The 18982-nt window shown below is 37.3% G+C and overlaps 1 protein-coding gene across 4 annotated transcripts in view; it reads left to right on the forward strand.

Annotated features, from left to right (window-relative positions):
• Positions 1–18982, forward strand: part of ADAM22 (ADAM metallopeptidase domain 22) — a 234306-nt gene that overhangs the window by 88507 nt on the left and 126817 nt on the right. The window lies entirely within an intron of this gene.

The following is an 18982-nucleotide window of genomic DNA, read 5'->3' on the forward strand; positions in this document are numbered from 1 at the left end:
CTGGTGGTTCCGTGGTTAAGAATCCACCTTGCAATGCAAGGGACACCAGATCCGTGGTCTGGGAAGATCCTACATACACGCCTTGGAGCAACTAGGCCAGTGCACCGCGACTACTGAGCCTGCCCTCTAGAGCCCACGAGCTGCAACTACAAAGACGGGACTCTGCAACTGCTGAAGCCTGTGTGCCTAGAGGCTGTACTTTTCAACAAGAGAGACCACTGCAATGAGAAGCCCGTGCACTGCAACGAAGAGTAGCCCCCACTTGCCTAGTGCAACAGTAAAGATCCACCACAGTCAAAAAACAAAAGAAGCAACTCTTAAAGAATTGAAAATGTGTAGCTGCAGTGTTATAGATTTTTTAAACTGAAGTTATGTGAGTGCAGGTTTTATTATTCACTGGCTCCATCCCATAAGTTCTACCAAATTACCTTTTAAACTCTGTTAATTATGTGGGGAAAAAAATGAAAACCTAAAGCATAACTTCACATGTAAAAGAAAGAAAAGATAGAGAAAGGTGAGGGGCCATGTACTGATTTTCTTTTCACCCTGATGTTTGACCTCCACCGTGTACCTGCTGCTTAATTTCCATTAGGTTTTCCTTCTACCTAATTTCCATTAGGTCTACCTTGATTTCTTTTATCCTTTTGTTGCTTATTGATAAAAGCTTATTTCATGACTCTGTCTATGTGTCAAGCTTTAAACCCAATCATTGGTCAATGAAGAATGATGATTTAATATTTCTTTCTCTTCAAAAGAAACTTTTGGATGATTACCTTGCCCTCACCCTTACCATAAACATATACACTCTCCTGGGAATTTTTCATAAAGCTATATATTTTAAATTTTTTATGACGGGTATAATCGTGTATTCCCTCTCTTTGAGTCTTTCATTGGGAAATTGTGTTAATATTAAGAAAAGTCTTCAATACCTGTTGGACAGCTTGAAAAACCAAAGATAATGGATTAATTCTGAATATTGTACCTCATTACCAGCTTTTTTTCACCCTGTGGACACTGAATGTTGTGTCATAGCTGGTATGGAAATGTTCAGGAGGTGTGAGCCACTTTTGGAGGCTTGAGCAATCAGATATCATCTTGTATTTTATTTGTGTTTGAGGGCACTAGTTCAGTTCCTGGCAAGTATGACTTTTAGCATGCTCCACGTCTCTTGGAGAGATAAGTATTGAAAAGTTATTTTTCATTCTGTGAGAAAGAATATAGACTATAGAGGGACATCTGATGAATAGTTGACTATTTTGATGTAACATTGAAAATTATAAAATATTAATTCATTCTGTCAGCATTTTTAATATACAGTATAAATTCCAGAACATGCTGGCTTAGAGTTGTCTGTCAAACATATTCATTGCCTTGTAAACTCCAAAGTCCTTGAATGGAAACATAAGCTAAAGTCTCCATTTATAAGCAAGCTCAAAAAAATTTTTTTTACATAAACAGAAAGGTGCATCTTTGTTATTTTACCCAGTAATTGTCTATATACATTTCTTAATCCACCTGGGCATTTCCAAATTTTTCCCAACTATAGATCTGCAAAGGATGATAGCCATAATCAACTTTATGAGAAAGAATTCTAAATTAGAAAACAAATAGTTTCCCAGAGACTAGCTATAATTTCAAACCTTTCCAAATATTGAAGAATTCAAGGACAGGAATAGATAACAGGATTATAATTGAAATGTTTTTCCTTCTTCATACATATGTGTGTATTCATTTCTAAGATGGATTTGATGATTATTATCTGGTATTTATTATTTCTCTAAAAAAAGTAAAACTAACGAGCCACTTTTTCATTTTCTCACTGATCACTTATTGTCATAGCTGAACTCTATTTCTGGAGATATTTCCTAAACCTGACATCTTTCATGCGTCTTCTCAGACCTCTGGTTCTTATTGCTACCTCTCAACAGACAAGGTTTTTGTAATTACTTCTAGATCAACATGTCTGTTGCTAATCTCGCCTTTATCAAGACTTTCACGTATCTGTAAGTGGTTCTACTTCCCTAGATATCCAGGTATATTAGATATCTGTTGCAGATGACTTGGTAAAGAGAAAATTAGAATTTGATTAGTGCTAGCTTTCTGTTGCTGTGTAACAAATTACCTTAAACATAGATGCTTGAAAGAACACAATTCATTATCTCATTGTTTCTGTGGGTCAGGAGACCATTTTCAGATAAGCTGAGTCTTCTACGCAAGGTAGAATAAAGGTGCTGGCTGGAGAGGTGATTGCATCCGAGGCTCAGAGTTCTCTTTCCAGTTCATTCAGGCTGTTGGCAGAATTCAGAATTAATCTGTGATCATATAACTGAGGTCCCTGTTTTCTTGCTAGCTGTTGTCTGGAGACCTCTTTCATCCTCTAAACATCACCCTCGGGTACTTGCTACATCATCTCTTCCATTGGCTGTTCATAGCATCAGTTCAGTTCAGTCGCTCAGTCATGTCCCACTCTTTGCGACCCCATGAATCACAGCACGCCAGGCCTCCCTGTCCATCACCAACTCCCAGAGTTCACTCAGACTCATGTCCATTGAGTCAGTGATGCCATCCAGCCATCTCATCCTCTGTCGTCCCCTTCTCCTCCTGCCCCCAATCCCTCCCAGCATCAGAGTCTTTTCCAATGAGTCAACTCTTCTCATGAGGTGGCCAAAGTACTGGAGTTTCAGCTTCAGCATCATTCCTTCCAAAGAAATCCCAGGGCTGATCTCCTTCAGAATGGACTGGTTGGATCTCCTTGCAGTCCAAGGGACTCTCAAGAGTCTTCTCCAACACCACAGTTCAAAAGTATCAATTCTTCTGCACTCAGCCTTCTTCACAGTTCAACTCTCACATCCAAACATGACCACTGGGAAAACCATAGCCTTGACTAGATGGACCTTAGTCAGCAAAGTAATGTCTCTGCTTTTAAATATGCTATCTAGATTGGTCATAATTTTTCTTCCAAGGAGTAAGCGTCTTTTAATTTCATGGCTGCAGTCACCATCTGCAGTGATTTTGGAGCCCACAAAAATAGTCTGACACTGTTTCCACTGTTTCCCCATCTATTTGCCATGAAGTGATGGGACCAGATGCCATGATCTTCGTTTTCTGAGTGTTGAGCTTTAAGCCAACTTTTTCACTCTCCTCTTTCACTTTCATCAAGAGGCTTTTTAGTTCCTCTTCTCTTTCTGCTATAAGGGTGGTGTCATCTGCATATCTGAGGTTATTGATATTTCTCCCGGCACTCTTGATTCCAGCTTGTGTTTCTTCCAGTCCAGCATTTCTCATGATGTACTCTGCATACAAGTTAAATAAGCAGGGTTACAATATACAGCCTTGACGTAGTCCTTTTCCTATTTGGAACCAGTCTGTTGTTCCATGTCCAGTTCTAACTGTTGCTTCCTGACCTGCATACAGATTTCTCAAGAGGCAGGTTAGGTGGTCTGGTATTCCCATCTCTCTCAGAAGTTTCCACAGTTTATTGTGATCCACACAGTCAAAGGCTTTGGCATAGTCAATAAGCCAGAGATAGATGTTTTTCTGGAACTCTCTTGCTTTTTCCATGATCCAGCAGATATTGGCAATTTGATCTCAGGTTCCTCTGCCTTTTCTAAACCCAGCTTGAATATCAGGAAGTTCACGGTTCACGTATTGCTGAAGCCTGGCTTGGAGAATTTTGAGCATTACTTTACTAGCATGTGAGATGAGTGCAATTGTGTGGTAGTTTGAGCATTCTTTGATATTGCCTTTCTTTTGGATTGGAATGAAAACTGACCTTTTCCAGTCCTGTGGCCACTGCTGAGTTTTCCAAATTTTCTTTTTCTAGATCTGCAGGAGTGTTTCTGCCACTGCTTCTGGATCTGCTTAAATGCTCACCTGATTAAGTCTGGCCTACTCATGTTATCTCCCATTTCATTAACTCAAAGTTGGCAGATAAGGGACTGCCAAATCTACTAAATCCCTTTTTCCATATCATGTAGTGTAATCATGAAAATGATAGCCCATCCTATTCACATTCCTATAGATACTCAATATCACTCAGTCATGACTGACTCTTTGTGACTGCACAGATTGTAGCCCGCCAGGCTCCTCTGTCCATGGAATTCTCCAGACAAGAATACTGAAATTGCCATTTCCTTTTCCAGGGGATCTTCCTGATCTGGGGACTGAACTGGAGTCTCCTACATTGCAGGCAGATTCTTTACTCTCTGAGCCATCAGGAAAGGAGTTATGTAGAGTGTATATACCATATACGGGAATTTTGGGGATCAGCATAGAATTCTGCTTACCTTAGGACAGATGGAACCTAGCATGAATGCCATCATTACTTATATAAATGATGACCTTAAGATAGTTACATTAACATAGGTGGTGCCAATAGAATGCCAGTTTAAGATTTCATTAGTGTGTGTGTTTATGAAAAAGTATATAATTATATATCCACATTGGTATATATTTTTTAAAAACGTATCTAGGAAATCTTTTAATATGCATGCATCTTATGCTATACTGTACTAATCGTATCTTTAGTCTGTCTTTGATGCTTCTTGGTACATGTTTCCCACAAGTCAACCATATTTGAATGTGAAATTTAAGATTACTTTTGTAATTATGTTTTTATTGAGAGATACAAGTGAGTACTTTTTGCCATTATTCCTTGTTGTAAAATTATGGAAAATTATGCATGCTTTTTTTCCCCCAGCTGACGGGCAAGGTATAATATGTGGTCACTGCCTGCATCTCCCTTCCAGATAAAGATAGTTGCTTCTGGTGAATAATCAGATTACAGCTTTCATCCTACTTTAGTCTCTAACCTTTGGAGGAAAAACATTCTTATTTTCAGTTGTTTTGCATGTATGTGTATGGGCCAAGCTACATTTGAAATATTATTTTTTTTAGGAACAAATCTGCTAAGAAAAGAAATAAAAATGTAGGTTTCTTTTTTGAATACAGAGAATACTGCTCTGGTTTCCTAAAATGGATTTATAAATGCATCTGTTTCTACATAAATATAGAGATTTGTTGTTACTTAATTTCTGCTTGTGTTGCTAAAATTGGTAATAGAGCTTTTCTTTGAGTCATATTTTTTTGTATTCTTTGCTCTACTATCTAAACCATTTCCCCAATCTAAAGAAGAAAGTATCTCTTTTGGAAGTCACTGATTTGTTTTGTTGATTCTGCATTAGTCAGAGCCTATTGCCAATTTTTGGCTATTTATTCAATAGACTATAAAAAAGAGATATTCAAATGTTTGTATTTTACAGAGACTGGGATTCAAAAATTTATTATTTTTGTAAATATGGTGTGTTGGCCAGAGTATTTTGTAAGAAAAATGGAAGAAATAAATTTTTATTTTATTTTCACATCAGTGTGTTATCCTGATAAGATAGCTAACTGATATGAAGTTAAAATTAAATCCTGACACTTTGAAGGCCTGTTTTGTTTATTTATTTAATTTGGAATGTCTATAGCTATCAAGGCCATTGTGTGGAATAATACTTTACATATGTATTCATAGATTACTCTGCTGTAGTCCCTCTAACTTTGTACTTGATCTGAAGGAGTTGAAAATGAGATTGGAAAGTAATATGCCTATTTTTACTCACATGCACATTCATTTTTTATTTCTTTTAATTGGCTTTGCATTTCTCCTCCCTTAAGGGGGAAAAAAAAAAAGAAGATTCATGGCTTCATCAGTAATCGTATTCCTCTTCCAGTTCAAGTCTTTCTTGAACTTGGTTAGGTCAGGCTGACATTTTATATATATTAAGGAAGCTTTGGTGATAGAGATGAATCCATAAGATAATGTTTTATTCTGGAGTGTCACTAAAATGTGTTTCTAACCCAATCTCAAGGTTTGATGTGTTTTAAGCCCTGATTATCTTGTTCATTCATCAATGTTTCTTCCTATTTCCTGGATGTACTAGATCTAATTTTGATAATATTAATAACCTTCTAAGGGATGGCATATACCACAACTGTAGAAGGGAGAATTTTTTGCTAATGGTAGCAAGAAGGTGGATGAAACACACTTCTTAGCAGCGTGTTCACTTTTTCTGTTTTTGGCCCCAACACTTGGCTTGCAGGATCTTAGTTTCCCAGCCAGGGATTGAACCTGAGCTTCCTGAAATGGAAGTGTGAAGTCCTAACTACTGGACCACCAAGGAATTCCCAGCTATTCAAGTAGCTGACTCTTTTTTTCTTTTAATGAATGTTTGATACTAGTTGCATGAATCAAACTGCAGTTTCAAACAACTCTGCCATTTCTTATCAAAACATGGGTATGGGGGAAATAACTGTTGGAAAAGTAATGATTAATTCAGTTCATTATTTTATTAAATGTGTACATTAGCACAGATATATTAACATGTGGATAAGGAATGTTCTATTCTTCATGTTGGGGCTTCCTAGGTGGCACTGGTTCTAAAGAACCCACCTGCCAATGCTGGAGAGATAAGAGACGTGGGTTTGATCCCTGGATTGGGAAGATTCCGGTGGAGAAGGGTATGGCAACACACTACAGTATTCTTGCTTGGAGGATCCCATGGACAGAGGAGCCTGGCAGGCTCCAGTCCATAGGGTTGCACAGAGTCAGACTTGACAAGTGACTTAGCATGCATTCTTCATGGTAAGAATTGTAGCATTCCATATTGTAAGAAAATGTAAACTTAGAAGTATATGTTCCTTTTTATTTGAATAAATGGAAAAGTTTAATAATGATATAGGCAAGATGCTTAAGGAGAACATTTGCGTTACTTCAGATACATCCATGTGTGCATCTACACATGTTGATATGTGTGTGGAAATTGCATAAAGTTTTCCATCAGCTTGTGTAACATTTAAAAGTACAAGACATCCCAGGGAAAATAGTGTCATCCTTAGCATCGAAGATACTTCTTTCCATCTATTCTTATGTATATGCATTACATAAATCAAACATACCATTCTTTTCATTGTTACAATATGACATATTAAAACCAAAGAGAGGTACATCTTTTTGAAATTGGAATAGGGAAGTGAAACAGTATGCAATCTATTAAAAAAGAAATATTTCAAATATTTGCCAAAATTTTATAGTTGTATTATGACTGTTTATAATGCTTAGATATTACACTGTAGTTTCATTCTTATTAAGCTGTTGGTAAATCCATTATTTAAACAAGATGACTTAAAATTTATATGAAGTTATTCCTCCCATTAGGATTGTACGTACTGCATTGACATATCTGTGACCATGATGATGGCTTTTTTAGAAAGCTTATGAACTACCACATTATCTGCTCTTTTAGATGTTCTCATAATGAAAATATAAAGATGGATGGATATGAGGGATTTTCTACTAATCTACACTAAATTGGAGAAATTCAAGTAACATTTGCAATAGAGACATTTTTATCATGAATTTCATTTTCTAATCTTCTCTACCTACTGTAGTTAGGTTATTTTTAATAAGACTTTCATCTTGAATAGTCCTTTCATGTTCATTGGCCATCTTGTTGCTACAGGATAAAACCCTTTTTTATTAATAGAGGGATGTGGCTGTTCAAGAGTGTACTCAGGAATCAGATGTACTGGGAATTAATCTGTTGATGCTGTGATTGACCAGATGGGGAACTTTAGGCTTCCACTTGACATCTCTCGGGTTCTGCTTCTCACCTACCCAAACAGGATCATATTTATTCTTACCTTATTGGTTTATTGTGCACCTCAGTTCAGTTCAGTCGCCCAGTCGTGTCTAATTCTTTGCAACCCCATGGACTGCAGCACGCCAGGCTTCCCTGTCCATCAGCAACTCCTGGAGCTTGCTCAAACTCATGTCCATCAAGTCGGTGATGCCATCCAAATATCTCATCCTCTGTCGTCCCCTTCTCTTCCTGCCTTCAGTCTTTGCCAGCATCAGGTCTTTTCCAGTGAGTCAGTTCTTCACATCAGGTGGCCAAGTATTGGAGTTTCAGCTTCAGCATCAGTCCCTCAAATGAATGTTTGGGACTGATTTCCTTTAGGATGGACTGGTTTGATCTCCTTGCAGTCCAAGGGACTCTCAAGAATCTTTCCAACACCACAAATCAAAAGCATCAGTTCTTCAGCACTAAACTTTCTTTATAGTTCAACTCACATCCATACATGACTACTGGAAGAACCATAGCTTTGACTAGATGGACCTTTGTCGGCAAAGTAAATGTCTGCTTTGTAATATGCTGTCTAGGCTTGTCATAGCTTTTCTTCCAAGGAGCAAGTGTCTTTTAATTTCATGGCTGCAGTCACCATGTGCAGTGATTTTGGAGCCCAAGAAAATTACGTCTCTCACTGTTTCCATTGTTTCCGCATCTGTTTGCCATGAAGTGATCGGACCAGATGCCATGATCTTAATTTTTTGAATAATGAGCTTTAAGCCAGCTTTTTAGCTCTCCTCTTTCACTTTCATCAAGAGGCTCTTTAGTTCCTCTTTGCTTTCTGCCATAATGGTGGTGTCATCTGCATATCTGAGGTTATTGATATTTCTTCTGGCAGTCGTGATTTCAGCTTGTGCTTCATCCAGCCTGGCATTTCACATGATGTACTCTGCATATAAGTTAAACAAGCAGGGTGACAAGGCACAGCCTTGGGGTACTCCTTTCCCAATTTGGAACCAGTCTGTTGTTCAATATCCGGTTCTAACTGTTTCTTTTTGACCTGCATACAGATTTCTTGAGTCAGGTAAGGTGGTCTGGTATTCCCATCTCTTTAAGAATTTTCCACAGTTTGTTGTGATCCACACAGCCAAAGGCTTTGGCATAGTCAATAAGGCAGAAGTAGATGTTTTCTGGAACTGTCTTGCTTTTTCTATGATCCAATGGATGTTGGCAGTTTGTGCACTTCAGTAAGCTACTAATGCCTGTAAAGCACCTAGCACAGTGCTGGGCCCATGAGAAGCCCTCCACAAACACCAGCTGTTAGTATCATGTTAGTATCATTTCCTCTGCTCTAGCCCTCAGCTCTAGGCAAGCTTATCTTTTTGCGACCTCTGGAGTCACTTGTAGTTTTGTCCCTTCTACAGTTCCAGTTTTGTTATTCCTCTCATTTGGAATGTCTTTCTCTGCCTCTCTCTACCCTACTAACATTCTGTCTTCCAAGAATGAACTGTTAGCACCTTCATGAACCCTGAAATGACTGTTTTAATTCACTGAGATCTTTTCTTTTTGTGGATTCCATGTGCCTATGGTCAGTTCCATTTACCATGACTGTCAATCATACGTGTGCTGGGATCTATTCTTTGTATTTTCCTGCTTTCATAATAAGAGTTGAAGTTCCATAGGTTCAAGTGCCCTTTAAATTCTCATGTCTTCCTAAGAATTGAGCATGGAGGCATGGTATTGAATTATTTTTTCTTTAAAAAAAATGGTTCTGCATTATTTACCATTAACTGCATATATTTGCAAATTAAAACTGAATATCTACTAAATGTGTTCATTGTTAACAATTTTATTAAATATGTAAGGTTGTAATGTATTAATCTGAAATTTTCTTTCATCATTTATTTTGGCAGGGTCTTTCACAAGTATTTATTTAAAAAGTAAAATGTTATATTATTATTAATATATGCAGGGCACTATGTATTTATAAATAAATGGATCAAATAAGTAAAGATATCAAATGTAAGCATTTCAAAAAAATTATGTGTGTATAAATGTAAGAACAAAATTAAATACCTTTTTTTAAAAGTAAAATGAAAATGAGAGTAAGAATGAAAAAGGTTAGGGATTTATTTTAGATTCAACATATGGGTAGAATGCAATATTTGTCTTTCCCTGACTTATTTTACTTAGCATAATTTCCTCAAGATCCACCCATGTTGCTGCAAATGGCAATATTTCCTTCTTTTTGCGGCTGAATAGTATCCCATTGTATACATTTACAGTTTCTTTACCTCCTTATCTCTCAGTGGACTCTAAAATTGTTTATATGGCTTGGCTATTGTAAATAATGCTTCAGTGAGCATGAATCTAGCTTTTATGTTCTATTTTTGATATTTTATTTTGATAAAACTGAAAATGGTAGTTCCTTGAACATCTTAGCCATCTAGTATTCCTTTATGATTATGTTTTCTTTTCATCTCCTGCCCTGTTTCTGGATAGTTGCCAACTATTAAAAAAAAATAAGTTTTCCTTGTTACATGTGTAAAAAGGACAGTATGTATGCTGTTCTGTGGCCTGCTGCTTTTACTAACTTTATTGTATAAATATCTCAATATTAACAGTAGATTCATATCATTATTTTTAATAGATACATAGTATGCCAGTGTATGATTGTTCTATAATTTATTTAATAATTCAGCTTTTAGTGGATATTTTGATTGTTTTTAATATTTTTCAATTATAATATGAATATCCTTGTGCATATATATTAGTGTTCTTGACCAGTCTTTTTATTCCGGACATATCTTTATTTATAATGCATATTGCCAAACAGGTTATGAGTTCTGGGAAATCCCTTAACCCTTCTATAAAGGTTATTTACTAATTTATTTTCTCAGCATTAGTCTGTGTTCCTATAACTTCATTAATCTTTCAAAATCCTTGCCTATGATAGGTTATTTTTTTTCTTCTTTTGAAATTCATTCTTCTTTGATTCTGGAAAGCTTGCACACATCTTTTGAAATGTTTATTAGCATTTGTAGTCATTTTATTAATTATTTCTTCATGTACTCTGATCAGTTTCTGTTGTGACGGTTACTTTTTTCTTATTGATTTATACATTAATAATATTAACTATTTGTTTTTTATACAGATTGTCACCAAGCCTGGAAACATAGAAGAATATATAATGAATAATTTATAGGTATTATATTGCTATTCATGACCAAATAATATTACCTATGCTTCTGTATTTTATAGCCACCCCGTATGTCCTGCAAATAGTTCTCCCTTTACCTCCAAGCACATCGTTTATCGTTAACTGAGTTTGATGTCACTTGTCAAAGGAACTACTTAAATTTTTATGTAGAAAATCTAGTATATGTTTCACTTTCTGTTTTGGTTTTAGAAAGGTCTTCTTCATTGAGGAAGTAGTCATTCAAATTTTCTCCTACTACTTTTATGTTTTAATTTTTAATAATTTTCTATTTTTGCCCATTTAGAATGTATGTAGGGATTAGTGTGAAGTAAGTTTCCAGCTTTACTTTTCCAAAAGGCCTGCCAGTTGTTCTCATTGGAGGCCTCTTCTTGAAGTTTTAGTGACTAGTGACAGGTTACCAGTTCTGGGAAATCCCTTAACCTTTCTGACTCTGAGTTTTCTTAAATCAAAATAAGGAGTTAGGTTATTTCCCACTTTAAATCAAAGTCCATGGAGGGTAAATTACTTGTCCAGGGCCTGACATATTATCTGTTTTGGAACAGAGCTTTTCCATGTCTACTCTTTGATGTGCCATTTGGATGACTAAAGTTTGGGGTGAATGGGATTTGTCATTGATCATAAATTGAGAAATCTAAGGTTAGAGTTGGGGCTTCCCAGGTGGCACTAGTGGTAAAGGACCCACTTGCCAATGCAGGAGACATCAGAGACACGGGTTAGATCCCTGGGTCGAGACAATCCCCTGGAGGAGGAAATGGCAACCCACTCCGGTATTCTTGCTTGGGAAATCCCATGAACAAAGAAACCTAGTGCGCTATGGTCCATAGGGTAACAAAGAGTTAGACACAACTGAAATGATACAACAGCAGCAAGGTTATAGTTGGTAAATGGCATGTAATTTTTATTTTTGGTCATTAGATGCTATTTTAGACTGATGAAATATAGTATCACTTTATATAAACTGCTTTTTATAACAGAAACTTTGACATATGAAGTACTCTCAGAAGAGGAAATAGTAATGTGTACTTTATGAAAAAATACAACAAAAGGTCAATTCAGAAATATGTACAGATATAAAACATAGTTTTAATTTGGAGTTTCTCTTTTGAAACTCTTACGTGAAAGTGATTTTTAATTTGTTAAATATTATAACTTAACATTTTGAAAAAGACTATAACATTAAGCAGAAGGGAAAAATATCTAGAGTCAATCCTAGAGATTTCATAAGATAATATAGACAAATAAAATATCTCCTTGTTATGACGATAATTTGAGCTGAAAATGATCAAAAGACTCTTTGACTTTCCCTAAAGCTGCCTAAAAGAATGTGGATAAGATCCTGTTCCATGAAGGGAGCCATTCCCACAGAAAACTGTAGTATGAACTAGGTGTGTAGACAGGGAGGAACCTAGCAAAGTCTGCTTGTTAAGATTCCTCTCTGTGTCCCATTGGCTTTGTAGCGTCCAGCAAACACCTGTTTACCAAACATTTGCCTTTCCCTCTCCATGTTAATTCCCTTCCTATTCTTGGAAATCCCAAACCACTACCCCCAACATCCTCTTTTTTCTTCGTTTGAAGATGGTATTTAAGGTGAGGGTTTTAATCATTTTGGTGAATTACTCAGCTCTATTATAAATTCCTCTTAGGAACATCCTTGCTTCATAATCACCTTTCTGCTCTCTTCCGTGGGAACCTTCCAGACCCAGTGTGGTATCCTATATGTGTGTGTGTGTGTGTGTGTGTGTGTGAAATTGCCCTGCAAAAGTAACAGATTTCTCCTGCATGTATTTGTTACATGCTTATCACCCTGAATTGTCCTGGTTCTTTACTCCTACTTCTGTTCAATTTATCTCCAGACTGTACTATTTTCATTTCTTTGCCCCAAACACTCTCCTATGCCAACATGTAGTAGAGGTTCAGTAAATGTGTTTTTGAGTGAATTAAATCCATGTTGGGCTTCCCTTGTGGCTCAGCTGGTAAAGAATCCATCTGCAATGTGGGAGACCTGGGTTCAATCCCTGGGTTGGGAAGAACCCCTGGAGAGGGAAAGACTACCCACTCCAGTACTCTTCTGGCCTGGAGAATTCCATGGACTGTATAGTCGATGGAATTGACTGTGTAGTCAATTGACTATATATAGTCCATGGAATTGACTGTATAGTCCATGGGATCACAAAGAGTCAGACACGACTGAGCGACTTTCACTTTCTAAATCCATGTCAGAATTTTAGAGTTGGATGGAATCTTGGTGATTTAATCCCTCCAGCGCATTCACTTTATTAGTGAAAAGTAAAGTTTTTTATCTTAATGTTCTAAATTCAGAATCAAGCAATTCATTGTTTTACCTTTCTTTAAGGGAAAAACTGAAGCCAGTTGTTTTGTACTTGCCTTTGACTTTTTCTCTGGGCTCAAATCAATACCCTAGTACTACCACCCTTGATGAGGATGGTTTTTATCATGGAATAAGCTGTTGTTTCTTCAAACTCAGATAATACCAATCTTTCCCTTCTATCCATTTATTTTATTGCTCAATTGTCCTTTGTTCTTGGGACCTTGCTTGGAACAAGTTTCCCAGGACCTGCCCAAGTTTGGAAACACTGAGAGATGAGAGGAAGCTGGAGAATAAATAATCACTGTTTTTACTGATAAAACAGTTGAAAAACTTCATGCTTTAGTGAGAAGGCCAAATGATTCTATTAATGCTTCCTGTCTCCATGTCCTCCAGTGAAGTCTAGACTTTGGTATTTAGGACAGATTTGGGTGTGTGGGGTTGACACAATTTGTAATAATCTCTGTGTTCACATTGGTTGCAGCAGAGAGGAAAAGAGAGGAGGTCCCCAATGTTTACAGTCTTGTAAAAGGTTGTTCTCAGTTGCTTCAGTTGTGTTTGACTCTCTGCGACCCCATGGGCTGTAGCCCGCCAGGCTCCTCTGTCCTTGAGGTTCTCCAGGCAAGAATACTAGAGTGGTTGCCATGCCTTTCTCAAGGGGATCTTCCCAACCCAGAAATGGAACTTGCATCTGTCTCTTATGTCTCCTGCATTAGCAGATGAGTTCTTTACTACTAGCGTCACCTGGGAAGCCCCTCTCAAAGGTTAACTTTACCCATTTCAGAAATGTGGACCGATGTACACCTAACCACTCACTCCTTCAAGATTGGGCAAAGAGTGGGAATCCAGGAAAGAATCCAGTGCCAATCCCTCACATGAAAATGAGAAGTATGGGAGGGGACTGAGAACCCCAACACATCTTTCTTAACCACTTCTCATTTTTAGTTATGGCTTTTTTGTTGTTGTTGTTTTTTTGAACACACCTTTTTTATGTGTTATGTCTTCTTCCCTGCATCTTTCAGGTCTCTCTGCTTGAACTGTATTAACCCGGTTTTCTTAGTCTTCAGCCTCTCACCAGGACAAATGTTTTATCTATTGTTTTGATTGCCAGTCATCTCAGACTTTCACAGCTCTAATGGCATTCCTCATGGCCCAGGAATCTGCGTATAATAAAATCCCCACATGACTCTCAAGCATTTTGAAAAATGTCCAGTGCAACCTCTAGTTCCCACTTCAATTTCATTACATTGCAGTTTTTTAATATTTATGGAGTCCCTGACAACTGTTACAGTTTATACTTCCTGGTGCATCTGCATAGAATATTCATAGATTCTTTCTTCTCCATCCTCTTTGTTTAATAAGCAAGATAAATGCTCAAGTTTTATTAAAATATTCCCTCCAAATGCCTAGTTCATTTGATATTGAAGCCTAAAATTAGAGCAAAAACCAGAGAGAGCCACATGGGAAATATGTCAACCTTGTAGATGTATCTTGGGTCCTTTACATTTGGATGTATGTATTAATAGAGATTGTTTTGTTTCAGGATCTCTGCTTATTCCCCAGTAATTGAACATGAAGCCTACCATTATGTGTTGATTTCTCTTTTATAAAAACATAATTTGGAATTTATAACTGAAAAACAGCAATGAAAACACTCTTTTTCCTGGGTTGTTGGTTGAATTTAGATTGAGATCAATACAATGGTTCATCAGACAATTGTGAAGAGACGCCACATTCAAAGACCCTAGATAATCAATCCCTCTGTGTTTGGAGTTGTAGACATGAACAACTGATGTATATGACAGTTTTTCCATTGCTTCCTTATCTCCTTTTGCATATTTTTCAAATGCAAAAAGTTCAGTAATTTTCCACAAGAAAATGTACTCCTAAAAGGTTTGCCTAGAGGTAATTTTGACCTAAATCAAATCCCTTATGATTATACAGTGGAAGTGAGAAATAAATTTAAGGGACTAGATCTGATAGACAGAATGCCTCATGAACTATGGATGGAGGTTCTTGACATTGTACAGGAGACAGGGATCAAGACCATCCCCATGGAAAAGAAATGCAAAAAAGCAAAACGGCTGTCTGAGGAGGCCTTACAAATAGCTGTGAAAAGAAAAGTGAAAAGCAAAGGAGAAAAGGAAAGATATACACATTTGAATGCAGAGTTCCAAAGAAAAGCAAGGAGAGATAAGAAAGCCTTCCTCAGCAATCAGTGGAAAGAAATAGAGGAAAACAACAGAATGGGAAAGATTAGAGATCTCTTCAAGAAAATTAGAGATATCAAGGGAACATTTCATGCAAAGATGGGCTTAATAAAGGACAGAAATGGTATGGACCTAACAGAAGTAGAAGATCTTAAGAAGAAGTAGCAAGAATACACAGAAGAACTGTATAGAAAAAATCTTCACGGCCCAGACAATCACGATGGTACAATCACTCACCTAGAGCCAGACATCCTGGAATGTGAAGTCAAGTGGGCCTTAGGAAGCATCACTACAAACAAAGCTGGTGGAGGTGATGGAATTCAGTTGAGCAGTTTCAAATCCTGTAAGATGATTCTGTGAAAGTGCTGCACTCAACATGTCAGCAAATTTGGAAAACTCAGCAGTGGCCACAGGACTGGAAAAGGTCAGTTTTCATTTCAATCCCAAAGAAAGGCAATGCAAAAGAATGCTCAAACTACCGCACAATTGCACTCATCTCACATGCTAGTAAAGTAATGCTCAAAATTCTCCAAGCCAGGCTTCAGCAGTCGTGAACTGTGAACTGTGAACTTCCAGATGTTCAAGCTGGTTTTAGGAAAGGCAGAGGAACCAGAGATCAACTTGTCAACATCCGCTGGATTGTCAAAAAAGCAAGAGACTTCCAGAAAAACATCTATTTCTGGTTTATTGACTATGCCAAAGCCTTTGACTGTGTGGATCACAATAAACTGTGGAAAATTCTGAAAGATATGGGAATACCAGACCGCCTGACCTGCCTCTTGAGAAATCTGTATGCAGGTCAGGAAGCAACAGTTAGAACTGAACATGGAACAACAGAGTGGTTCCAAATAGGAAAAGGAATATGTCAAAGCTGTATATTGTCACCCTGCTTATTTAACTTGTATGCAGAGTACATCATGAGAAATGCTGGGCTGGATGAAGCACAAGCTGCAATTGAGATTGCCTGGAGACATATCAATAACCTCAGATATGCAGATGGCACCACCCTTATGACAGAAAGTGAAGGAGAACTAAAGAGACTCTTAATGAAAGAGAAGAGTGAAAAAGCTGGCTTAAAATTCAACATTCAGAAAACTAAGATCATGGCATCCAGTCCCATCACTTCATGGGAAATAGATGGGGAAAGAGTGGCTGACTTTATTTTTTGGGGCTCCAAAATCACTGCAGATGGTGACTGCAGCCATGAAATTAAAAGACGCTTACTCCTTGGAAGGAAAGTTATGACCAACCTAGATAGCATATTAAAAAGCAGAAACATTACTTTGCCAACAAAGGTTCATCTAGTCAAGGCTATGGTTTTTCCAGTAGTCATGTATGGATGTGAGAGTTGGACGATAAAGAAAGCTGAGTGCCGAAGAATTGATGCTTTTGACTTGTGGTGTTGGAGAAGACTCTTGAGAGTCCCTTGGACTGCAAGGAGATCCAATGAGTCCATCCTAAAGGAGATCTGTCCTGAATATTCATTGGAAGGACTGATGCTGAAGCTGAAACTCTAATACTTTGGCCACTTGATGTGAAGAGCTGACCCATTTGAAAATACCCTGATGCTGGGAAAGATTGAATGCAGGAGGAGAAGGGGATATAGAGGATGAGATGGTTGGATGGCATCACCGACTCAATGGATGTGAGTTTGGGTCAACTCCAGGAGGTGATAATGGACAGGGAGGCCTGGCTTGCTGTGGTCCATGGAATTGCAAAGAGTCGGACATGACTGAACAACTGAACTGAACTGAACTGGAGAGAATAGGAGACCAAATCATCCTTAACTTTTGTTTGCAGTTTTGTGTTTTGATTATTAGCTCTTAGAATATAGAAAGTAATCTGGGTCAGATCATAAGAGTCAAGATCCTGATTAGTTTTCTTTTCATTTATTGCTCATTTATGCCGATTGAGGAATGACTGTGACCTAATGAAGCTTTTTTAAAACAAGTTTTTCAAAACTTGTATAGCTAGGTGAGTTGTCTCATTCAAAGTTGTCGCTGCAGGACGTTCATTACAATAACAGCTCAGCTCAAAGCAATGTGAGATCTTTTGAGGAGGTTTGCTATCAAAGTCTATAGAAGATTTTTGGAATTTTTATGTTATGGTGGCATTATATCATTTAGTACAGGTATATCTGTGTCTCGGAAGTAGCAAGTCACAATTGTCTTTTCACTAGGATGGATAATTGTCCTATTTTTTATTTAGAGGATATGATTTGGAAAAAAATGAGACTGGTGTCTTATGTGTCATGTAAATAATCTCTGAAAGCAATTCCAAAAAGGAAATATCAACAAAATTTTCAGCCATTGCAAAGTTACTGGCATGAATAAAGAGGATCTCAAGAAGACAGTTTTGAAAGTGATAGCGTTCAGCTGGTTACTTAGTTCTGTTAAAGTTTTTAAAAACCACTCATTATTGTAGCATTCTGGTATTGTGAAGAAACAAAGGCAATTTTCTGGAACAAAAATAAAATAGTTTGTCTTGGTATGATTATCATTTGCTCATTAGCTGGAAATGGTTCTTGGAATTGAAAGACAGGTACTGAAATAACAGCTAATGGATTAGAATGAAATGTATGAGAGCAGAAAGGGCACCTTTTAAGGACTCATTGCTAGAGTTTTGAGACATGGTGAGATACAATTTTATTTCTTTGGTGTCTGTTTCATATCCATATTTTCTGGATTTCCTTGGCTTGGATTTAATTAAATAATTTTCCATTATAAAAATTGTATGATCATGATAGAAGAATAAACATTTCAAATGCCCTACATATTTCTGCCAGATTGAACCTTTCCATATATCTTGAGTGTCAGAACAGATCAGAAGCTCATGTTTGGACATTTTTAGGTATGATGTGCTTATTTGATAAACAGCGAGGAGAGAGTGAGTATGGAGTGGGACATTATTCTGAGAATTCTTAACTGGAGATATAAATCTGAGAGTCACCAGAATGTAGTTGTTATTCAAGGAGAGACATTGAATGAAGTCACCAAGGGAGTGAGAGAAGCATCAAGAGCTGAACCTCCAGATCCTACAATGTTTAGAGACTGGAGGAATGGGAAGAACCTAGCAAAGGGTGTGGAAAAACAGCAAGAGGAGAAGTAAGAGAAAAACCAAGAGAATGTGGTGTCTGGTAGAAAATCAAAGGAAGTATTTCCAAGAGAAGGGGGTAGTCGACTGACTCAAATGTTGCTTGTAGGTTGAGTCATAGGAAGATTGAGAATTGATGTTGGATAGAACAACATGGAAAGGTAATTAGTGACTTTGATAAGAGTGGTTTTGGTGAAGTGTGGTGAATATCTGATTAGATGGGTTCAAGAGATAATGGAGGAGAAAAAGGTAAATAATGATTATGGATAATTCTCTTTAGAGTTGTTTTGCTTAATGGACAGAAGGACACATAGCAGCCTTTGGGCAGGAAAATTGTGTTAAGAGAATTGTTTTGTTTCTGGAAATGGGAGAAATAAGAGTTTATACAGTAATAGGAAAGAGTTAGTAAAAAGAGGGGATTGATGATAGATGAGAGCAAGGACTGTCTGGTGGCCATATCCTCAGGTAGGCAAGGATTGTGGTGTACAAGTGGAGGTATTGACTTGGGATAATTACATGGGCA

This window comes from Ovis canadensis, chromosome 4, assembly GCF_042477335.2.
Source record: "Ovis canadensis isolate MfBH-ARS-UI-01 breed Bighorn chromosome 4, ARS-UI_OviCan_v2, whole genome shotgun sequence".
In the NCBI taxonomy this organism is placed as follows: domain Eukaryota; kingdom Metazoa; phylum Chordata; class Mammalia; order Artiodactyla; family Bovidae; genus Ovis; species Ovis canadensis.